The sequence below is a fragment of the Chiloscyllium punctatum genome, chromosome 9 (assembly GCF_047496795.1).
Source record: "Chiloscyllium punctatum isolate Juve2018m chromosome 9, sChiPun1.3, whole genome shotgun sequence".
Classification (NCBI taxonomy): Eukaryota; Metazoa; Chordata; class Chondrichthyes; order Orectolobiformes; family Hemiscylliidae; genus Chiloscyllium; species Chiloscyllium punctatum.
In genome coordinates, this window is record NC_092747.1 from 52,222,727 (window position 1) to 52,238,702 (window position 15,976).

The following is a 15,976-nucleotide window of genomic DNA, read 5'->3' on the forward strand; positions in this document are numbered from 1 at the left end:
TTTCTCTCATCCTTTGCTCAGACTCTTCTGTTGATCTCTGTTCCTCTGTGGATTTTGGTGTCTGTGCCATTATTTTATTTCAAGTTGGATAGTTGTAGGCAAGCTTTCATCTCCCAAAATGTACAGTTGTACAAGTGTGAGTGAAACAAGCAATTCAAATTTCTTGACACCTCACTATGATTCATTGCCTGTTGATTAAAATGGTAATTTTGAGGCAATTGCTTTCTTCTACTCCATGTGTGTTAGGACTTGTCAGATGATCATAGCAGTCATTTTAGCAGTCATAATGTTGTTTTTACACCATTTCTTTAGACAATGCAAGTCTCAGGTATTGAAGTCAAACGGTGAAAATTGAATACTGACAATCTGTTTTAACAACTGTGGTAGAACCAAACATACATGAGGGCTCAAGTCCTGCTGAAGACTGACACAGACTGGTTCATGCTCCTATAGTGAAGCTATGTCAGCCTAAACAACACCCGGGCCTGGACTAACACTTGTTAGTTAACATTCATGCCATGTTAGTGCAGGTAATGACTATGACTATGAGGCGTTCAAAATAGCAGTGCACAGAATTCTGATTCGCTAGAGATTAGATACACAGGCATTCAAAGTGAAGTAAAAAATTATGTTGTCGAATTCTGAAGATGAACAAAAGAATAAATGATACATATAGGGTGAATGGCATTTATCATTTTCTATTTTTTTGTGTGAGGTCTTGCTAAAAGGCAAAAGAATTGATACTGGTGTCCACTCATGTTATTGCTGTCAGAATATTACATGGAGTGGAATGTTTTTTGCCCTTAATGTAAGCATCCTCCAAAATCAAAACATTATTGAAGCAAATGTTTTAGGGGTAATTATCGTCCATTCAATAGTGGGGTGAGATTAAGAGGGCAATTGTATAGTCCCTTCTATCAAATGCAGCAGGTTCTTCATCTCTTTTGCAATCATGAGTTTGTAAATCTTTGCTACAGCCATCAACTGCAGATAATATTTTTTGTGATGTTTCAGCTGGGAAATTAACCCATCCATTAAAGACTCTGAAGATAATGATGTTCAAGCCATTCATTTTTCAGGAACTTAATTCTTGGGGTATAAATTTAAATGAGATCTGTTGGCTACAAATACAAATATTTGATAGTAATTGGAGCAAAGGATGGTTGATAAAATTATAATCACATCACACTGCAAAGCTGTCACTGAAGAAACAGATAATGATGTAAGGAATGTAAAATTTCAGCAAAACTAAAATCAAACTGCCTTACTGCTCACATAAAATTGTTGATTCCAGTTATTAACAATTGATGCTCTCATCAAACTTCAAATTTTCATTTCACCAACTAGATTTTTTGAATTTTCAATTCATTTTGAAGTCGCAAGCTGGTTTCATTATGACATATCTCTAAGAAATAATACAATACTTACTCTAACGCCTTACAAATATCCATTTTGCACCAGGAATGGCTTATAAACCTTTTGGAAAACCAATCTTCTATGGTCCTGTTCCAGCATTTGAGTAACTGTTATGACTAGACTTCCAGGAAGACCTCATGGCTGAAAAGGGAGGTCTAAACATTCCTTCTGAAAGGACATATTTCCCAACTGAGGCCAAACTTAAAACAATATTTGGTGCCTGATAATCTTATTTAGCCCAATCTATATTTTTTAAAGCAATCAGCTTTAAGAAAGCAGTTTAGGTACCTATTCAAAAGCCAAATGGCCCAGTTCCACACTGTAAGGATTCTATGATTCAAAGCATTACATATTCATCAATACTCTCTGTTCCTTACCCCTCAGCTAATTTTGTGTCAATGCTGATTCTACCCTTTTATTCCATGATATATAACTTACCTCACAAATCTGTTGAGTGCCATTGCATCAAATACCTTCTAGGAGTCCATATACACTACTTCAACAGCTAGTCCTTCATCAACCCCCTCTGTTGCCTCTTCAAAAATCTCCAATGAGTTACTTTGACATGCTTTTCTCTTAATAAATTAATGCTGACTCTTTTGAATCAACTCATCCTTTTGAAGCTTCCTTATGTCATCTTCATAAGCAACTCTCCTGCTCATCTTTGTGTCTCTCATTGTTTCATAGAATCCCGACAAAGTAGAGGTAGGCCATTTGGCTCATCGAGTCCATACCAAGCCTCTGAAGAATACACCACCGAGAGCCACCACCTAGCCTATCTCTGTAACTTCCATGACTAGTCCACCTAGACTACACATCCCTGGACACTGGGTAATTTATTATGGCCAACCCACCTAACCTGCACATCTTTGGACTGTGAGAAGAAACTGGATCACCTGGAGGAAATCCACACAGACATGGGCAGAAAGTGCAAAGTCCATACAGAAAATCTCCTAAAGGTGGAATCAAATCCAGGTTCCTGATGTTATGAGGCAGCAGTGCTAACCACTGAGTCATCATGCCACCCAGGCTGGAAGAATATTTGAAGTGGAGTTCTCAAGGTTCAATGTTGGGATCCTTGTTCTTCCTGATACACATGTAGATAATACAAGACTTGGGAGAGTTGGAAACTGTGAGGTGGACAGAGTGTAATCAAAAGGACATTGACAAGATGATGAGTGAGCATATGGGTGGTAGATAACATTAAATGTGGAGAAGGGTGAGCTGATGCACTTTCATTCAATTGGTACTACTATTCTAAAGGGTGTGTAGGAGCAAATAGACTTGTGTTTATTTTTCATAAGTCATTGAATTTGGTAGGACTGGGAGAGAGAGCTGTTAATAAAGTATACACTTCCCCAGCTTCATAAAATGGGATATAGAGTACAACAGGAAGGAGGTTATGATGAGTTATATAAGACACTGATTTGACCTCATGTGAAGAATTGTATACAGCTCTCAGTTGCACATTATGAAAAAGCATGTGAATTTATTGGCGATAGTGCAGAAAAGGTTAATGAGAATAGTTCCGGGTTGAGACAGCATGACATTAGACTGAAGAAGGTGGCACTGTGACAGGAGATGGAACAAGTGTGAAGGTGTCCAATTTAACAAGAGGAATAAAAAAATAACATGTACACATGACTGTATTAATCTAAAAATGCTTGAGTTTGTTTGATCTCAGAAACTAAGCAAACCCAGGCCTGGTTAATACTTGAGTGCCTGGGAATATCAGGTGCAACAGTCAAAAAACCAACTGAATATATTCAAGAAATAAATAGTCTTTTTTAGATCTTATAGGCATCAAATGATACAGGGAGAAAATAGGAATACGGCATTGAGGTAAAGGATCAGTCATGATCATATTAAATAGCAGAGTAGACTCGAAGGGCCAACAGGACTAATCCTAATCCTCATCTCTATGTTTCTAAGTTTTTATGTTTACTTAAATTAGGATAAATTGTGCAGCTATCTGTACCATTAATGACAAAAAGGTTATTGTGCAGATACAGCAAGTAATTACGAAACCTAATAAAATGTTATAATTTATTGCAATGGAAAATGAACACTAAAGTAGAGATGAATACCATATATTCATTTAATTGTTATTCATTATTATTATTCATTTAATTTAAAGAAGGATATTAATAAATTGAAAGCGGTTCAGCGAAGATACCATCTCCTCCAATAGACGTATGAGGAACTGATGCCCTTCACCTCCTGCCAGCTTCCTCCACTAGTTCTTTACTGCTTCCTGCAATTAGGTTTAATTTTGTCCTACAACAGAGAGAAAAGAATGTCAGTGAATGAAGTGCAAAGTGTTTTAGTGAAGTGCCCGTCCTAGCTATATAGCCAGAAGAATGTGGCTACTGCAACAAGCGAGTGTGAGGCTGGCAGCCTTGAAAGTTTTGTAAGAATTAGGTGGAGTTTCTTAGCTATAACTCCTGATTGCTTATCAATTAGTGATGGGGCTGTGTTACACTGAGCAAAGTGAGTAGGAGATGTTGTTGGCGGATGTTTTCACTGACCTTGAATCGTCATATGAAGCTATTGAATTTTTTCCAGCACCAGCGTTCATTGCCTTAGGGCCAGACTCCACAGATCCATTTTTGGAGCCATGTGCTCCCATTTTCTTCACTGGATATGCCTTTATGGTCTCCTGAAACTTTGTGGAAAAGTCTTCCCTCCTCTTCTCAAATTGTTGAGCTAAGTCTTCCAGTGTCACATCAAAGAAACTAGGAGCCTTAACCAGTTCACTCCCTTACCACAAAGAATTTCTGAAACAGTGCGAGCAGTTGTTCTAGTATGACTTTAAGGGAAGAAGGCTTCCATGAAGATTTGCAGACTGGTTGTATGTCATGATATTCATGCACACTCCTCTTTCTCTGTTGAGAAGGTAGTAAGACAGCAACCTCTTCCATCCTTGGCTGCAAACCAACACACTGAAATGTGTAGGCAGCCTAACGTTTGTGTGATCCCTGATAAAACTAAGCCAGACACAAGGTATTCCAGTAGTACAATTTGGATGACTCTCCAGTGTGGAGGGACATGGTGTTATGTTAGGGTGTGATATTACTGCAAAAAAAGGAACTTACATTAAACTAGCGTGCCCAGTTATAACTGATGTTCTATATATTTACTGTAAAATATTGCAGGATTTGGATTTCCATTAAACTTTGTCTCATCAAGTGTTTCCTTGGTCTGTTTTTGAAGAGAGTCAAAATTTGCTGGTGCAAAGCATATATATGTCCAATTTATATCACAAGGACACGCTACAGTTGTAGGCTTGTGTTATGTTTCCACATGAGCAGCTATAGGGCACAGTGAGTCAATTTACCATGAAAGTAAAACACTCACACCACTGACAGGTACCACTGAAGTCAAGAAGCCATCAACAGCAGACTTGAATTTTTAACAGCTCTCATTCCACTACTCATAACTTACATTCTTGTTTTATTGAAAATAAAACTCATTAAATGTCTTGTTCTATTCTTTTCAAATCTCAAACTGATGGAATTCCTTCCTTCTTTCAGAGCTCATTACTCTACAGTCTATAGGATTTTAAAACGGAAAACTTGGCACTAATTAGCTATTACTTCTTGATTAATTTTGTCCTTTCTTCTTTCTAGCCTTCATGGTTTCCAGCCAATTCATCCCAATAAAAAAAACATGCTGGGATACTCAAGGGGTGTTAGCCTCAAATATGTTTTCTCACAATATAAATTAATTGTGGAACATTTGCACCTATCTATCTGGAAAACTAGTCAGGAAAAAGAATCAGTGCAGATGAGCAAAAGAATAAATGATAATCAATGTATGAAATCATAAGCATCACAAATCAGGATTCAATCTGCAACCAGTCTCCAGGTTATGAATGGGTTCCACTCTGGAATCCATTGGCAAGTTGATTTGTATGCAAGTTAGAACACAAAACAGGACAGTGCATAACAGCTTATCATAGGTATGGAAATTATTTTATTCCTATACAGTATGACGGCATCACTGGCTAGGCCAGCATTTATTGCCCATCCCTAATCGCCCAGAGGGCTGTATAGAGTCAACCACATTGCTGTGGGTCTGGAATCACAAGTAGGCCAGACAAGGATGCTAGTTTCTGTCCCTAAAGTGCATTAGTGAACCAGGTGGGTTTTTGCCTGACAATCAGCAATGGATTCATGGCTATCATTAGACTCTGAATTCCAGATTTCCATTGACTGCAAATTCAACCACCTGCTGTGATGGGATTTGAACGCCAGCATTCAGAACATTACCTGGGTCTCTGCATTTACAGTCCAGCAATAATACCACTACATATTAATGTGCTCATTCGGACACTGTGTGGGAAACTACAATATATGGGATTGCGTTCGTAAGTCGGACATTTGCAAGTCAGGGATTTTTTTTGTATCTAATTTCAGGAAAACAGAGTTGAGGTGACTATCAGATCAGCCACAATCTTACTGAATGGCAGACTTCTGGGGCTGAATAGTTTAGTCTTGCTCATAATTCACACATCTTCTGGTCATTGTATCAAGTTAGCATAAAATTACTGTAGCCTCACTCTTAAGTTCAGTTCAGAGCGTAATGTAATCATGAATTGAATTGAACACACAGGAATTTCACTCCTAATCACAACAGAAGCTGAGCTATATGCTAAATTTAATGCTGGCCTATTTGCCAGTTCCTTGAAGCTCATTTACATAATTCAATTCATTAAATAAATGGCAAGTATGAGTAATCTGCCATACCTTCTTAAGAATTAAGCCCCAGAATGAATCATTTATGTTACCTTTGGTTCAGAATGACTAAACCTGAACCCAATCTTTCAGATGAGACATTAAGCCAATGGCTGTCCTGACTTTAGCAGAATATAAATGATTCCGTGACATTAGTAGAAGAAGTGTGAGAGATATCCCTGGTATCTTGACCAAGATGTATCCTTCAATAAACAAGTCAAAATGATTTAAATGCCAGTTGTTGTCATTGTTGCTTTGTGACTTTGATATGCTGCCATGTTAATTTCAGCATCAATCTCACTAGATTTCAAAAGTAATTAATTTGCTGCAAAGCATTTTGAGATATGATTGAAGGTATTATTTAAATGAAGGTTCTTCTTTTTTCAAGGTTACAAACTTTAAACTGCATTTTTATCAGGAAATAAATAAGGTTTTCATGAAGATCCGTAGCTGGGGTTGAGGGGAGGGAGCTGGTTAGCTCGCCGAGCTGCTGGGTTATTGTACAGATGTTTTGTTACCCTGCTGGCTAACAAACTTCTGTGAAGCGCTGTTGTTCTGTCCGGCTTGGTTTTTCATGTGGTCCAGTCTGCTGGGGTGAGTGTCATTTCCAGGTCTTCTCTGTAGCGGTTTGTACACCGAATCTACCTGTATGCATTTGTTGATTGCCTTTTTGGTCGAAATCCAGGCTTCTAAAATGCTATGTTTCTTTTTGTCATCACAATATTACACATGTTTAATGCAATCAATCAATGAGATTAATATTTCCAATTTCATATTTGTCAAATGATTTCACCTGCAGTCTGTGTTCTGATATGAGGCACATCATTTGCTGGTGTTTATGTTTTTGTTATGTTTTGAATCATCTTATCCAGACAGAACTATGACTTGCAATTCAAAATCATGAATAAAGGGATACTGAGTTTCCAGATGTTCTGTATACTAAAAAGATACACATAAAATGCTGATAACACTCTATAGTCTGACAGTATTTGTGAACAGAGAAACAGATTTAACATCACAGCTCAGAGGAAAGTTCAAAATGTAATAGATTCTGAAATGGAGGAAAGTGGAAAGATAAACCAAAGGGAAGGTTTTTGATAGGGTGGGTGGCAGGAAAGATTCAATGACAAGATTTTTCATGTTACAAAAGCAAAGGGTGTGGTAATGAGGGAAGAAAAGAAACAAAAGGTTTGAGACCATAGGGCATAGGAGCAGAAGTTAGGCCATTCAGCCCAATGAGTCTGCTCCACCATTCAATCATAACTGATAAGTTTCTACCCGTAACCCTTGATCTCCTAGATACTCAAGAACCTATCCATCTCAGTCTTAAGTATACTCAACGTCCTGGTCTCCACAGCCTTCTGTGGGAATGAATTCCATAGATGCACCATTCCCTAGCTGAAGAAGTTTCTCCTTATGTCCGTTCTAAAAGGTTTTTCTTTTACTCTAAGATTATGCCCTTGAGTCCTATTCTCTCCTACCAATGGAAACATCTTCCCAACACCTACACTGTCCAGGCCATTCAGTATTCTGTATGCTTTAATTAGGTCCCCCCTCATCCTTCTAAACTACCCCCCTCGAGTATAAACCCTGAGTCCTCAAGCTTTTCATCCTGGGATTATTCTTGTGAACCTCCACTGAACGCGCTCCGGGGCCAGCACATCCTTCCTGAGATATGGGGCTCAAAACTATGTACAATACTCCAAATGTGGTCTGACTAGGGTCTTAATAGAGCCTCAGAAGTACACCCCTGCTTTTATATTCAAGTCCTCTCAAAATAAATACCATCATTGCATTTGCTTGCCTAACTACTGACTCAACCTGCAAGTTTACCTTGAGACAATCCTGAACTAGAAGTCCCCCAAGTCTCTTTGTACTTCAGACTTCTGCATTTTCTCCCCATTTAGAACATTTGTTTTCCCTGCTATATATTAATGGTCTAGATCTTGTATAGGTGACAATTTTAAAGTTTGTGAACATTATAAAACTTAGAATTATTGTAAACTGTGAGATGCTAGAGGTTGACTGAAGAGATAGAATCCCTACAGTATGGAAGCAGGCCATTTGGCCCATCATGTCCACACCAACCCTCCAAAGAGGCTCCCACCCAGGCCCACTTTCCTATTCCTGTAACTCTGCATTTCCCATGGCCAATTCACTTAATCTGCACATGCCTGGACACCATAGGCAACGTAGCATGACAAATCTACTTCAGCTACACATCTTTGGACCATGAGAGAAAAATAGAGCACCCAGACATGGGGCGAACATGCAAACTCTACAGAGACAGTCACCCAAGAGTGGAATCGAATGCAGGCCCCTGGTGCTGTGAGGCAGCAGTGCTAAACGCTGAGCCATTGTGCTGCTACCTGTGATCGCAATGTTGCAGAGGGAACAGCTGCTTTCAGATGTTGAAAGGAGAGAGGAAGATGTTTTTGGTGCCAGCATCACGCTGAAAGTGGTGGAAAAGACAGAAGATGATTCTGTCAATCCAGAGGTTATGCTGGAGTGAAGACAAGGAGTGGCCACTCATGCATCAAAGAAGAAAAATTAATAATAATCAAACTAAAAATGGAAATTTTAATTGTACATGTCTTCTTTCAGGCTCAGGTGATGCAAGAAGCCAATGATATTCCAGGATGCATGGTCTGGTCTGAGCACCTCACCTCCTGCTGCAACTTTAGCAACCCTGTTACTAAGAATGCGAATTGAAGATTGGATATGAAAACTTCAGCCAGTGAATTCAACCTTGACAGTGAGAAAGCTTAGAAAGGGTATGATTCAAGCTTCTGGAGTAATAATGAAGGGGTTGGATGAAATCTGGTTAAATATGTTATTTGAACTATTTATTTGAGAGGAGAAAAATTTAAAAGGTATCTGAAGGGCAATGTTTTCACACAATATGTGGGAATAACTGCCAGAGGAACTGGTAGATGCAAGTACAGTAACAATATTTTGAAATTATTTGGACAGATACATGAGCAGGATAGGCTTAGAGGGATATGGGCCAAACTCAGGCAAATTGGACTAGTTTAGTTTGGGAAACCAGTTTGACATGGATGAGTTGGACAGAGGGAAGTTGTTGTGTTGTATAATTTTACCACTCTTTAACTAGATAATTTCGTAAAACTCATGCCTGCAACATTTGGAGGCAAAGAGTCAGTTTAGATTCTCAGAGGCATAGGGTGAATTTTACCTCCAAAAATAGATGGATTGAGCTGGAGCCAGATGTTAACATTTTAAATGTTACTCACCCTTAAACAATTACCTTGGATAATGATAATTATAGTCTGGTATTGTTGCTTAAACTAGTATTTATTACCTATTCCTAAATGTGGAATGTATTGTCAGTAAAGGTAATCATTGACTTCTGTAAAACCTCTCTGAGCCTTCACTTACGTAACCTGCCCTACCATATATTCGGCTAATATAAGTATATTTGCTTTGTAGCCTGTTTAAACCTTTAAGCCTATAAGATTTCTCTTACCTTTATTCTTACATGGGATTTGAGTGTTGCTGGCATCCTTGCCTGGTCTGGCCAAGGCCTGCATTTGTTGCCCATTTCTGATTGCCCTTTGAACTGAGTGGAAAGGGCAGTAAAAGAGTTGACCACATTGCTGTGAGAATGATGCCATCACAGGCTGTAACATGGAAACATCGGTAATTTTTTGATAAATGGCATCTGCAAAATCTCAACCGATTCAATAATGGGAAGGAAACCTGATAGCCTGTATATAATTTTTTTCTTATTCATTCACAGGATGCCCTATCTATGCTAGGGCAGCATTTATTACCCATCCCTAATTGTTAGGAGACAAGTGCATTGCTGTGGGTCTGGAGTCACATGTTGGCCAGACCAGACAAGGATGGCAGTTTCCTCCCCTAAAGGATATTAGTAGACCAGTTGGGTTTTTCCTAACATTCAGCAATGGATTCATGGTCATCATTACACTCTTAATTCCAGATATTTATTGAATTCAAATTCCACCATCTGCCATGTAAGGATTTAACCCAGCTCCCCAAATATTACCTGTGTCTCTGGATTAACAGTCCAGTGGTAATACCACTAGGCCATTGCCTCCCCCTTCCAGCCCCAGCCTATCCAGCCTTTCTTCATAACTCAAATCTTTAATACTTGGCAACATCTTGGTAAATCTCTTCTGAACCAATTCTACCTTAATAGTATCCTTTCTTTAATATGACACAGTATTCCAGAACAGGCCTCATCAATGTCCTGTACAATCTCAACATGGCTTCCCAACTCCTACCCTCAAAGGACTGAGCAATGGAGGCAAAAGTGTTAAGCACCTTTTTAACCACCTCATTTATATGTGACATAAACTTCAAATAATTATGTACCTGAATCCCGAGATCCATTTGTCCTATAACCCTACTCAAAGCCGTACGATTAATTGTATAAGTCCTACCCTTGTTTGTTTTGCCAAATTGCAAACTTCGCATTTACTGGTCACGAGTCCACGGACCAATCAGTTACTTGTTGCTGGCTGAATCTCCATTTGTCCACATCTTTGATTCTAGCTTGTCTACAAATTGCACTTCAACTACTGCTTGAAGAAGCAGCTATATAAACAGCACTTACAATGGATTAGAAAGGTTACTTGCTTTTAAAAACCACAGTAATCCATCAGCCATCCTTGGTTTTTAAAATAGTCCTTTCCCTATTATAGTTCACAATCAAAAATATAAAAAAAATCAAAAAGACACTGCCTGTACATTAGAATATCTCAAAATGCATTGCAGAGAATTAATTACTTCTGAAGCAAATTATTGTGACCCCAGTTGGAATTAAATCAAACAGAAAAATACATTAATTCCTATGCTTTATCAAATTAAAGACTGGGTGGTGGTGGTGGTTGGGGAGGGGGTTTGTAATATCCTGGTAAAATTAATTATGGGAAATTCTAAAATATTTGTAAGGTCCATGTGCTGGGTTCCTTTTTTAAATCTCAGAACGAATATTATAATTGAAATACCCATTTCCTGCACATGTTAAGTTCTACCATCTGCTTGTTAGTTTAAATCAATGACACAGTTTAAGATTTAGACAATAGACAATAGACAATAGATGCAGGAGTAGGCCATTCTGCCCTTCGAGCCTGCACCGCCATTCAATATGATCATGGCTGATCATTCCTAATTAGTATCCTGTTCCAGCCTTATCTCCATACCCCTTGACTCCACTATCTTTAAGAGCTCTATCCAATTCTTTCTTAAAAGAATCCAGAGACTGGGCCTCCACTGCCCTCTGGGGCAGAGCATTCCACACAGCCACCACTCTCTGGGTGAAGTAGTTTCTCCTCATCTCTGTCCTAAATGGTCTACCCTGTATTTTTAAGTTGTGTCCTCTGGTTCGGCACTCCCCCATCAACGGAAATATGTTCCCTCCTGCCAGAGTGTCCAGTCCTTTCATAATCCTATACGTTTCAATCAGATCCCCTCTCAGTCTTCTAAACTCAAGGGTATACAAGCCCAGTCGCTTCAGTCTTTCCGTGTAAGGCAATCCTGCCATTCCAGGAATTGACCTCGTGAACCTACGCTGCACTCCCTCAATAGCCAGAATGTCTTTCCTCAAATTTGGAGACCAGAACTGCACACAGTACTCCAGGTGTGGTCTCACCAGGGCCCTGTACAGCTGCAGAAGCACCTCTTTGCTTCTATACTCAATCCCTCTTGTTATGAAGGCCAGCATGCTATTAGCCTTCTTCACGACCTGCTGTACCTGCATGCTTGCCTTCATTGACTGGTGGACAAGAACACCCAGATCTCTCTGAACAGCCCCTTTACCTAATTTGATACCATTGAGGTAGTAATCTGCCTTCCTGATCTTGCCACCAAAGTGGATAACCAGACATTTATCCACATTAAACTGCATTTGCCATGCATCTGCCCACTCACCTAACTTGTCCAGGTCACCCTGTAATCCCCTAACATCCTCATCACATTTCACCCTACCACCTAGCTTTGTGTCATCAGCAAATTTGCTAATGTTATTGCTGATACCATCTTCTATATCATTTACATATATTGTAAAAAGCTGCGGTCCCAGCACGGATCCCTGCGGTACCCCACTGGTCACTGCCTGCCATTTCGAAATGGAGCCGTTAATCACTACCCTTTGTTTCCTATTAGCCAACCAATTCTCTATCCAACCAATTCTCTGTTCTATTTGTAGAACAGTCAAATTGATTGGGAAGATACAATTTAACCTGAAATCCTAATTGTGCAGCTAAGTTATAGTTGGCTTAGATAACTCAGTCTCATACAGGGTGGAAATGAAATGGTGTTGTCTGTTGTTTTAAGATGCCTAAGTACCACTGCGAGTATTATTTAAGTGAATGATATTAACTGATCAGCACACATTTTTCAATATTACTAAGCTACCAAATTTGCAGACACCAGCCTCCAAAGTTTATTAAAATTCAGACTATTATATTGTTGTGAAAATATATATCACGTTCAAAACATATATAGCAATTAACTTCTAAACCACTGCGTGCTAACTATTACCAGGATAAATGTTTGGAAACTACTAGCAGAGTTAAATCCACCTGCAAAAACCTACCATATATAAAGTCTAAATATTCCATATTATAATCCTGATGGGTACAGAGATGCTTTAAATCTGCTCAATGATTCCTTCAAGGACAGTAATAGTTTGGATACCCTTTAATTGCACATCAGAAAACTGAGATAACCTAAAAATAAAGTTTTTTTTCTGAATGTCAATTTGCACAAACACCCCTCTGGCCTTTCACATTCAAGCAGAACCTCAGTGTTGTGTTTTGGGTATACTGTAGTAGCCCTGGAAAACCCACCAAAGTCATTTATTTTCATTTCTGACATTTCTGCAAAGTGGCTCTGATTTGAAATCCTTCAAATTTATCTGTTTAGCAATACCACTGACCATCACATGCGCTTAATTTACTTGGAAATTTGGTGCTTCTAAGTGAAAACGTGATTTTATTTTTCCACTACACTTGTCAGAAAGGCCATTAAATACCCATATGGGTGGTATAAGTTAAATGAAGCACTGTATATTATCAGTTTCAAAGAAGTGAAGGAAGTTGTTGCAAAGAATTGACTGTAGCATACCTGTGAAACGACTCAGTGAGGAGAATGGGGTAGGGATTAGATTAGATTAGATTACTTACAGCGTGGAAACAGGCCCTTCGGCCCAACAAGTCCACACCGCCCCGCCAAAGCGCAACCCACCCATACCCCTACATCTACCCCTTACCTAACACAATGGGCAATTTAGCATGGCCAATTCACCTGACCTGCACATCTTTGGACTGTGGGAGGAAACTGGAGCACCCGGAGGAAACCCACGCAGACACGGGGAGAATGTGCAAACTCCACACAGTCATAAAAGATCACAATCATATCTTTTTTATTCATTCGTGGGGAAGTGGGTGTTGCTGGCAGGGCCAGCATTTATTGCCTGTTTGTAATTACCCTTGAGAAGGTTGTGGTAAGCTGCCTTCTTGAACTGTTGCAGTCCATGTACTGTCTGTTGAGCTGCAATGCCTTTAGGGAGGCAATTCCAGGATATTGATCCAGTGACAGTGAAGGAACAGTGATATATTTTGAAGTCAGGTTGGTGAGTGGCTTGGAGGGGAGCCTGCAGATGGTGGTGTTCCCATCTTTCTGCTGCCCTTGTCCTACCAGGTGGAAGCGGCTGTGGGTTTGTAAGGTGCTGTCTGAAGATCTTGGATGAATTTTGTCATGCATTTTGTAGATAGTACAGACTGCTGCTAATGAGTGTCAGTGGTGGAAGGAGTGGATACTTGTGGATGGAGTGCCAAATGAAGCAGGCTGCTTTGTGCTGGATGGTATCAACCTTCTTGAGTCTTGTTGGAGCTGGGCAGGTGGGGAGTATTCAATCATACTCCCGACTTGTGTCTTATAGTTGGTGGGCAGGCTTTGGGGAGTCAGTGCCATACTCCTAGCCTTTTACCTGCTCTTGTAGCCACTGTGTTCATGTGGCAAGCTGAGTTGAATTTCTGGTCAATCATAACACCAGGACATTAATTATTGGGATTCAGTGGTGGTAACATCATTGAATGTCAAGAATGATGATTTGATTATCTCTTATTAGAGATGATCATTGCCTGGTATTTGTGTGGTGCAAATGTTACTTGGCACTTGTCAGGCCAAGCCTGGATATTGTCCATATCTTGTTGCAATTGAACATAGACTGCTTCAGTCCCTAAGAAATTATGAATGGTGCTGAACATTGTGCAATCATCAATGAACATCCCCACTTCTGACCTTATGATGGCAGAAAGCTCATTGATTAGGTAACTGGAGATAGTTGATGCCCCTGAGGAACCCCTCGGAGATTTCAAGAAGCTAAGATGGCTTCCAACAACCATAACCATCTTCCTATATGCTAGTTATGACTCCAACCCATGGAGAGTTTGCTCCCTGATTCCAATTGATTCCAGTTTTGCTAGGGCTCCTTGAAGCCATACTTGACCAAATGCAGCCTTGATGTCAAGGGCTGTCATTCTCAACTAACCTCTCGAATTCAGCTCTTTGGTCCATGTTTGAATCAAGGCTGTAATGAGATCAGGAGCTGAGTGGCCCTGGCAGAACCAAAATTGGGCGTTACTGAGCAGGTGCTGCTTGATAGCACTATTGATGACACTTGAATCACTTTACTGATGATCAAGAGTAGACTGAAGTGGCAATAATAGGCAAGGTTGGATTTGTCCTACCTTTTGTGCACAGAACATACTTCAGCAATCTTCCACATTGCTGGGTAGATGTAATTGTAACTGTGCTGAAAGTGTTTGTCTAGGAGAGTGGCACATTCTGGAGCACAAGTCTTCAGTCTTATTCCCAGAATTTTGTCGCGGCTTCAACTGTTTCTTGACATCACAAGGAGTGAATCGAACTGGCTAAAGATTGGCACCTGTGATTCCGGGAATATATGATTTAAAGAAGCAGAGAGACCAATTGTTGAAATTTCAAAGTGAAGGTGAATCTCAAAAATTAATGATCAATAGAGAAACATTGCATAGCTCAAATAATAATAAACTTGAATGCATTACATTGAAGTAAGTCCATCAGCAGAGGACTCAAAAGATTCCATTGTCTGGCCCACTGCACAAAGAATTAAAGCTTGAAGATGTGTGTGAGTACACCATAGGCTGGTTGCAGACATGGAATAAACGTCACAACATCAATTTTTTTAAAACATAACTGGTGAAAAGGCATCAGCAAACCATGAAATGGCCAAAAATTCCATTGCTGAGTTATTAAGCTAAGTTCAGAGCATAACTTTTCATCTGAACAAAAATACAATGCAGGTGAAATGAGTCTGTTCTGGGAATACGTGCCGAGGGAAACATTACCAAAAGCTGATGGGAAAGCACTAACTGGTGTTGAAGATACCAAACTGCCCTTGCTTGTGCCAATGCAGCTGGCACATACAAATGTGCATTGATTGTACCTGGGAAGAGCAGAAATCCTAAGCAATTCAAAGGGATTTGGACATTACTAGCTCACTACTACACAAATAACAGAGCCCAGGTAACCAGGGAAATGTTTATTGATTGGTTTCACTCTCACTTTGCATGGAAGGCAAGCTCACATTATCAGGCAGCCAGACTTCAAGAACACTGTGAAATTATATTGCCCCTGACCAACTGCTCAGCACATCCTGCTGCTGAACTGTTGCTGAAGAAAATGTATTTCACAGTTTACTTTCCCCCAGTGTAACATTGTTAATTCAGCCAATAGACCAAGGCATTTTTCAGTCCTTGAAATGTAAATGTAAGGATTCCTTCATGAATAGC